Here is a 9,181-nt window from a genome sequence, read left to right as displayed (position 1 = left end):
AGATTCTCTTTCCATCAGGTTGCTGAGCCAAGAGAATGGAAGTACGGAGATGCTGCCAGGCACATTTAGAGGGGAGAAACTGGTGAGGGTGATAGCAACACAGAGAGAGTTTCGGGTTCCTGACACTGTCCTTTTGTATCTTGATACAGCCATGCCTGAAACCAGACTTCAAAGTTACCCGAGTCAATACATTTCTCTCGGTCAATTAAACCTTTTTAAGTTGATTTTTTTTTTTCAAGTATAACTGAAAGAACCCTGGCTGACTTCTGGGTTTCTCCTTCTACGCTCTGCCCTCTCGGGGATTACTTTTGAAATCCTGGCCTCCAAAAAAATAAAATTGACAGATGACCCTTTATGGGAAAGGTGTCCCTTCATCCACTTTCAAGTTGAGCAAGTGCTCACACTTCTCTTTGTTTACTTATTCCTTCTTCCTCTCTCCTTGGTGAAGACAGTGGCTGTGGTACCTTTGAGAACCAGCTTGTCTTTGCTGACATCGTATATCAGCATTCCTGGTGGCTCAGATGGTAATGAATCTGCTTTCCATTTGGGAAGACATGGGCTTGATCCCTGGGTCAGGAAAATTCCCTGGAGAAAGGAATGGCTATCCCATCTGATATTCTTGCCTGGAGAATTCCATGGACAGACATCATACATTAATGATCATATCTGTTATGAGGCGGGCTCTGTGCTTCCTGCTCCACACACCACGTCTCATCTCATTCTCACAGCAGTCCTGTGAGGGAGGTTTCCTTATGCCCATTTTGCAGATGAGAGGAAGAGACCTGCCCAAGATACCAGAGTGAGTAGGAGGCAGTGGGGATCAGGTCTGGAGCCGATCATACAGACAGAAGGGCCATGAACTCACCTGAGGTCCCGCCTTCAGGACAGTTATTTGCAAGCAGTAAGCAGAGAGAGACAGAAGCAGAGAGAGAAAGTGGAGAAGGTCCCTCTGCATGCAGTGTTCCTCCCCTGGGACCCTGGGAGTGGGGAGGCCATTCCCACCCTTGCTGAGCTCTAAGCCCTCCTGGCTGCGAACAGAGTTCCCGCTGTGAAGAAGGCGGCCAAGGGCAGTCATGCATGACTCACCACTGGTCCCCCAGGCTTTCAGGATTGTCCTCTTTAAAAGAAGCCAATTTATTTTTCATTCAAAATCCATATGAAACAATTGAACAGTAAAACTGTCGGCTTCACTGTCTCTTTCAGTGGGGAAACAGGATCACCTCTGAAATTAAGTCTCCTCCCTCCTCCCTCTGTTTCTCCCTGCCACCCTTCTACCCATCCTTCTGTAAATATTTTTTTGAGCACCTACTATGTGCCAGGATCTGTGCTAACTTTGGATACAATTCCCTCCTTAGGTTTATGTTTCAGGTGTTTTCTAATATCCAACCTTGGCTCTCATCCACTACAGGGATTTCAAGTCAGTCATTTTTAAGAGATGAAGGTTTTAGAGGGCAAAACTTGATTTTGAGGCCAGTTCTGTGATTCATAACCTGTGTGACCTTGGATGGGAACATCCCAACTGTGCTCTTAAGTATCTGCTCTTGTCACTGGGAAGGGTTACTTTTGACTCTGTGCTGAATCTCTTCCTCTCATTTAAACCTTGTTTTGCTGCTTTTGTTCTTATAAGCATACATAATAACCTGCCTCAGGGAACCCTGCCCCCTTCTGCCTGTTAAGTAAAGTGCCTTTGTTCATAACCCTGTTCACTTCTAGATGGCGGGAAGAAAGAAATGAACACATCCCCCTGCCTGAGGCTTGCCATTCCAGGAGATAGTTGCAAGAATTAAATGGTCTTTTTACTTCATCTACTCACCTCCTCCCCACTCCCACCCCCCATCTCTGATCCATGAAAGAACCTGGCATCCAGGTCTGGACAAGATGGTTATTTTGAGACATTAGTCTGCCATTTTCTCAGTCAGCCAGCTCTTGGAATAAAGTCATATTCCTTGCCTCAACACCTCATCTCCCAGATTTACTGGCCTATTGTGTGGCGAGCAGAGTGCGCCTGGACTTGCTAACACTCTCACAAATTATCATGAAGATCCTGGTGCTGTGTACCGCCTCATCTCTGGAATGATCTCTAGGAAAAGGTCTTGGCCTTGGTTACCATTCAGACCTAGAGCAGGGTCTGGCACCAAGTAGATGCTCAGTGCATTTTTGGTAAATGAATGAATGGTGGTGGCTGAGTCGCTAAGTCGCGTCCGACACTTGTGACCCCATGGACTGTAGTCTGCCAGGCTCTTCTGTCCATGGGATTCTGAATAAATGAATGAATAAAGATAGTTCTGAGTTAGGATACTCATTCTGAAAGTCCAGAGACCCTAATCCTAACCCTGCAAAGATCCCCAAATCTAGAGCCACAGAGGCTTCATCCCAAGGGCTGACATCTATCAGCAGTTTTAAATCAGTGGGTGGTGTAGGCCACAGAATGGGAAAATGACAGGAGACTGAGCTGGGCCTTGACTGAGCTTCCGTGGAAGGGGGATACAGGGGGGATGCTGCTTACTTATCACCGTGGTCATCCCAGCTCTATCAACTGGAGTTGGGGGCTCTCTGTGGAGAGAACTGTAACCTTTGCAGGGCACATCGTTATGCTGGCCCAAGGCAAGGCAGGAACTACCTGCATCTGAGCTGGGAAACATAAAGTCCCCATGAACACTGGTGAGCTTCTGCCAGCAGCCTTTACAGATGCGCTTTATCTCTCCTCTCGCCGATGTCATACATTATTGACGCTGCCTCCCCCGCCTGCCCCTGGACCACTGCTGAAGGGCAAAGCGGGCTCTGGGGTGGGGAGGGGAGGCTGATGGCTCCACAGAACTGCCAGGCTGGGGGGCTTGCCTTAATGTTCAGCAATCCATCTGGTCTCAAGGGCTCTGGTGGTAACAGCCTGGATTTTAAAGCCCCAGGGTTCGATTTTGGCTTTACTGCTGCTTATTCTACCCCTCTGGTCCTCAATTATCTCATCACTACAAAGGGAGGGAATGCCAGTATCCAGGATGGAGGGGAGGATTAGATGAAATGATGCACAACCCCATAGCCCAGCACACACAGTGAGCCCCCCCGCCAATGGAAGCTGCCTTATCACAGGAAGGGATGTGTGAAGGTAGATCCTGTGTGCAGGTGAGAGTTGATACCCACGTGAGGGGGCAACTCCAAGGCAGAGTGGTTAAGACTCTGGGCCTGGGTTCAAAGCCCATTTCTACCACTTCCCAGTTGAGGTGAGCAAGTTTCTTGGTGGCTTTGTGCCTCAGTTTCCTCATCTGCAAGATGGGATAACAATGGTGCCTACCTGATTGAGTTGTTTTGAGAGTTCAATGAGTTTACTACAGAGAGAACTCAGAACAGTGCCTTGCATGCACAAAGTAGGTGTTACCGAGTTCAAGCTTGCTCTGCTCACTGCACAACTGGCCAATGAATCTCAGAGATGAGGTCTTGAGCAAGGAATATGACTTTATTTGGAAAGCCAGCCTACCAAGAAGATGGCAGATTAATGTTTCAAAATAACCATCTTATCCGGGTCTGGATGCCAGCCTCCTTTATAAAACAGAGATGGGGGGAGGTGAGGAAATAAGGTAAATAGGCCATTAATCTTGCAAAGATCTCCTAGAATGGCAGGCCTCAGGGAGGTGATGTGTTAATTTCTTCCTTTCTTCCTTCCATCCACAGGTGGACAGGGTCCTGAACAAAGATATTTTGGTTTAATATTCAGAGGGGCAGGTTTTCCTGAGGCAGGCCATTATGTATAAACAGTATCATTTTAGTGAACAAAAGCATGGGAAGCAAAGTTTAAAGTAACAGATCCAGCAGTGAGACAGAATTGGCTCTTCCTTGCAACATAAGGGCCCCTCCTGTTTTTCAGTTTCTCCCTCCAGTCTCCGCATCAGTACTTTATTTCTTTGGCATGGAGACTTTTTTTTTCCTTTTTTTTTTTTTTAATATTATAGAACCAGTATCTAATCATGTCTTATCTCCCCTCTTCGTGATGGGGGTTGGAGTGAGCGATCATTGACAGACGATGGTTCTCCAGAACTGTGCACATCCTAGCCCTGGGGACCATGAATATGTGACCTCACGTGACAGGAGGGACTTTGTGGGTGAGATTAAGCGAAGGATCTTGAGAAGGGAGGTGATCCTGGGTTACCTGGTGGGCCTGATGTAATCACCAGGGTCCTTGTAAGAGGGAGATAGGAAAGAAGGAGTCAGAGAAAGTGATGTGAATGCTTTTTTGTTTTGTAGATAAGTTCATTTGCACACACATGTATTTTTGTTAAAGAAATACAATTTAAATTTCTGACACCACTTCCAAAGAAGATTTACATACCATTACATTCAGAGATCCACCAACAGGTTTGAAAGAAGTCATTTATTCTCCAACTTTAATGTCCCATACCTGGACCTCACTGCCCATAGGGAACACAGAATTGATAATATTTTAGAACTCCCATAATTACCTTATGAAAAGTATAATTATATCGCTTTGCCTTCCCCCGCCCCCCGCCCCCCGAGGGTGTTAAAATGTTAATGTTCACTGGAGATGTGCCTTGACTCTTGTGAGATTTTGGGGGACATCGTTGTATTTTTTTTTAATATGTCAGGAGCCTCAAAGGATGACAAGGCCCCTCCCAGCTTGAGGAGGGGTTGGGGAACTGGGGAGAAGGCTGAGGGGTGGCAGCTGAGGCCTCAGCCTGTCCCAGCTTCAGGACGTGGGCGCGACTTCTCTGACTCCCCCCGGGAGGGCGCGGGGGCGGGCGCGGGGCGGGGCCTCGGGAGGGGGAAGTAATTACTTCAGAACATCGCTGCTTCCTCCGCTTGCTTTTCAGTCTTCAGCAATCTCCCCACCTGTCAAGCCACCTGCAGCCCCGTTAGCATGTGGCAGCCCGGAACACAGTGTGGCAGAAGCAATTCCTGCCCACGTTGTCGCTTGTCACACCATCACGGTATTTGTTACTCCACCTGTCACCAGGGGGCCCACACCCCTCACGTGGCCACCTGCTGTTCCTCACCTCCCTCCCTCCGTCCCTCCCACCTGCCTTCAGGCACTCGGTGAAGTGGACCCCAGCCTCCAGGTTCCAGGACAGACGCTGAGGACACCAGCCCACCTTGCCTGGCCCCACTTAGCTGCCTGTCTGCCACCCACACCCTGAACCGGAGTTGCCCAGCCTGGGGCGCGGGGAGTTGGGGGGGATGTGGGGATTTTATGGAGCAGCTTGGGTTTGGAAGTCAGAGAGACTTGGGTTCCCATTTTGACTCCTCCACTCAGCCTTGAACAACTAACTCTTTATCTCGTAACCTCGATTTTCTGGGTCTGTAAAATGGGCTTTGATTTGTCATGCTCTGGCAAGAATGGGCTGAGATTGGATGAGTTCTGCGCGAATGCAGAACAGCTCCAGGCACCTGGCCCTTAGCAGGTGCTCGGTAAATTATCCTCACCGGGAGGGCTTGCACAGATGTGTAGCCTCGACTTTGAATCTCCAGGGTCTGAGGAGTGCTGGCTGCCATCCCCTAAATATTGCTGTGTTTGCATTCTCTTCATCGGTGTCCACATCCTTGGACCGTTTTTCTGGCTGTATTCCCAATTCTGATTTGACCTCAGCCTTCCAAATCCAGCCCTGTGACTCTTGGGTCTGGCCCCATCTGGGAGCCTCACTGGAGGCTGATGTCTCTTTTGGGGGCACTGAGGGGGTCCAGGCATGTGGCAGGGCTGGCCCACTAACCCAAGGGACCCCTCCTTTACCCCAGCTCCTCCTGGTGATTAGCAAGTGAGAGCCTTGCCACCGCAGCAGCCAGGGTTAGTTGTCCCTCTGTAACCATTCCCTGGTAACGACGACTGAAACCAACCACCACAATATTGTCTTGGTCATATTTTGAGGTTGGGGCTTCAGTGTATACATTTATGGGGTGCAGGGGACACAACTCAGCTCATAACAAGGGTCTATCCTGGGCTATCTCCTGTCCAGACCCCTGCAACCCCAGTCTCCAGCTTATCTTCCAAATGTTATTTAGGAGTGGCTTCTTAGGAGTAGCTGCAGTGAAATTCACAGGTGGGGGAATGCTGGACTCACCAGCTAAATCTTCCGAAAGAAAGATCTTTCAGGCTTTCCCACTACCGTCCCGGCATGAACTAACAGGCTACTCACACAAGCACCTTGGTGGGAACTTGCTTGCACAACTCACCTCTTTCTTCCCCGTGTGTGGTGGTCGTGGGAGAGCATTGTGGCTGGAAGGTCCTGAGATCTAGTTTAGCACAGGGCTGCAGCTCTGCACAGTTCCCAGGGATGTCATACCAAGGAGCCTGGAAACTTCTAGATGCCAACTTTTAATTTGTTTATTAAGATGTTACAAGAGAGTAGCAAAGGCTGATCCAGAGTTCCTGAATACCCTTTATGCAGCTTACCTGTTAACATCTTACCTAACTGTTAATATTGTACTTGTACCTAACTATGGCACATTCATCAAAACTAAGAAATTAACATGGGTACAAACCATCAGCTAAAATGCAGACTTTATGCGTCACCAGTTTTCCTACTAACTTTTTTTTTTTTCTGCTCTAGGATCTAATCCAGAGTCCTACTTTGTGTGTATTCTTTAACTTGTTAGATTTCATAACTGCAGTGTGGAGGGGAAAGGCAGACCTAGAACCTTGACTCTCCTGTCCTCCTCCTGTCCTCCTGGGGCTGCAGTTAGCATCCCCTGGGGGCTTTTGCAATGCCAAATTCCTCCACCGGAGTCACTCCATCAATGGAAGGCAACCCAGATGATGGCCATGGTGTGATTCAGGCACAAATGCAGCGATCAGGTCCCACCTTTGTTGGGGACAGGGACTGTTCACACTGGCGTTGGTTTTCTCCTTTCTGAAACAGAGATGATGATAAGTCCATTTATGCCATTTATGTCCCCTCATTGCTCTCTGTGCCTCAGTTTCCTCCAAGATTAAACGGGAGGAAATTTGCATCAACCTCTAAAATGGATTGGAGGGTTTGATGAGTTGCATATGCAAATCAGTTGGCCTGAAATAATGCTAACTAAGCAATTCTCAACTGCACAGCTGCACACTGGAACACCTCGGGGACTTAAACTCTGATAAACGTGGGTTCCACTTCCAGAGATTCTGGTTTTATTGGTTGGGGCTACAGCTTAGGTATGTGGATTTTAAAAGCTGCCCCCCCCACCCCCACCCCACCCAGCTAGGTGGTTTAATGTGCAATCAAGTTTAAGAATCACTGGTTGAGAGGGAGGAGCCAAGATGGCGGAGGAGTAGGACGGGGAGACCACTTTCTCTCCTACAAATTCATCAAAAGAATAACTGAATGCAGAGCAAACCTCACAAAACAACTTCTGATCGCTAGCTGAGGTCATCAGGCGCCCAGAAAAGCAGACCATTGTCTTCGAAAGGAGGTAGGACAAAATATAAAAGATAAAAAGTGAGACAAAAGAGCTAAGGACAGAGACCCGTCCCGGGAAGGGAGTCTTAGGCGGCCTTGCTTGGGCTAGGGTCCGGGCCTGAGGGCCCTGAGGACAATCGGAGGGAGCTTCTGTGAGGTGCCAACTTGAACTGTGGGAGACCAAAAGAGAGAAAATTAACCGGCCGGAACACACTGCCGGCCGTTCGCAGAACAAAGGGACGGACAAAGTCCCAAGAAGAGGTCGCAGGCTGCGGACCCGCCCAGCCCCGCCGGAGGCAGGCGGCAGGGGGAAGGGGAAGGTCGCGGCGAGACACAGGGCGCAGGCACCCGACCGGCGCGGGCGGGGACTGGGGCTGGGGACGCAGAGGGCGGAAGGCGCGCGCACCCGACTGGCGTCAGCGGAAACTGAGACTGGGTCCGCGGAAGGGAGTGAGTGTGCCACACCTGGGGATAGCGCGCCCATCAAGCCCCTCGCTGCCTGGACCGCTCTGACGGGGAAGGCACAGAGAGCAGGCGCAGCTTTTCCTTCCGCGCTTTTGTGTAACACCCGAGGGCTGGAACCTAGCGCAGCGCGGGCGCGCTCCATATAGAACAGCCGGGAGCCTGAGCAGCGCAGACGGAGAAAGCAGCGTCAGCCCCTCCCGGCAGCGCCAGCCCGCCCCCGCAGGGCCAGCCCCTCCCCGCAGCGTCAGCCCCGCCCCGCAGCGTCAGCCCCGCCCCGCAGCGCAACGGAACTAGCTACCTGAATAAGAGTCCACCTCCGCCCGCCTGTGTCAGGGCGGAAATGAGGCTCTGAAGAGACCGGCAAACAGAAGTCAAATAAACAAAGGGAACCGCTTCAGAAGGGACTGGTGCAACAGATTAAAATCCCTGTAGAAAACACCGACTTCACCGGAAGGGCCCTGTAGATATCGAGAAGTGTAAGCTGGAACGAGGAGCTATCTGAAACTGAGCCGAACCCACACTGACCGCAGCAGCTCCAGAGAAACTCCTAGATATATTTTTACTTTTTTTTTTCTAAGTAAGGAAAAAAAAAAAATTTTTTTTTCTTTTTATATTTTTTCTTTTTTATTTTTTCTCTTTTATTTTCCTTTAAAATTCCCTATTACTCCCCCATTACTCCTTAACTTTCATTTACATAGATTTTTACGATTTTTTTAATTAGGGGGAAAAAAAAATTTTTTTTTTCTTTCTTTTTTTTTTTTTCTTTTTCTTTTTTTTCTTTTTTCTTCTTTTTTTTCCTTTCCGTTTTCTCTTTTATTTTCTATTTTTCTTTTTCTCTTATTTCTTTTAAAGTCCTCTAGTACTCCTCTACTACTCTTCATTTTCATTTTCACTACACTATAACCTTACCAAAAAAAAAAAGAAGCCCTATCTTTAAACCGAAGATTATTCTCTCCCAATCTTGACTCTCTGTTTTCTACCTCAGAACACCTCTATTTCCTCCTTTCCCCTTCTCTTCCCAATCCAATTCTGTGAATCCTTGTAGGTGTCTGAGATACGGAGAACACTCTGGGAACAGACAGCTGCGTAGATCTGTCTCTCTCCTCTTGAGTCCCCCTTTTTCTCCTCCTGCTCATCTCTATCTCCCTCCTCCCTTTTCTCCTGTTCATGTAACTCTGTGAACCTCTCTGGGTGTCCCTAACAGGGGAGAATCTTTTCGCCATTAACCTAGAAGTTTTATTATCAGTGCTGTATAGTTGGAGAAGTCCTGAGACTACAGGAAGAATAAAACTGAAATCCAGAGGCAGGAAACTTAAGCCCAAAACCTGAGAACA

At 48.7% G+C, this 9,181-nt stretch overlaps 1 long non-coding RNA gene across 1 annotated transcript; it reads right to left on the bottom strand.

Moving 5' to 3' along the window:
- Positions 1–3,438: 3,438 nt before the first annotated feature.
- Positions 3,439–6,318, bottom strand: LOC122702115. Its single transcript, XR_006343186.1, has 3 exons — positions 6,175–6,318; positions 4,322–4,400; positions 3,439–3,678 (listed from the first exon to the last, which is right to left on the bottom strand). It is a non-coding gene; the product is annotated as an uncharacterized LOC122702115 (long non-coding RNA).
- Positions 6,319–9,181: the final 2,863 nt, after the last annotated feature.

The sequence above is a fragment of the Cervus elaphus genome, chromosome 10 (genome assembly GCF_910594005.1).
Source record: "Cervus elaphus chromosome 10, mCerEla1.1, whole genome shotgun sequence".
NCBI lineage: Eukaryota > Metazoa > Chordata > Mammalia > Artiodactyla > Cervidae > Cervus > Cervus elaphus.
This window is presented reverse-complemented; position numbering and strand designations above follow the sequence as displayed.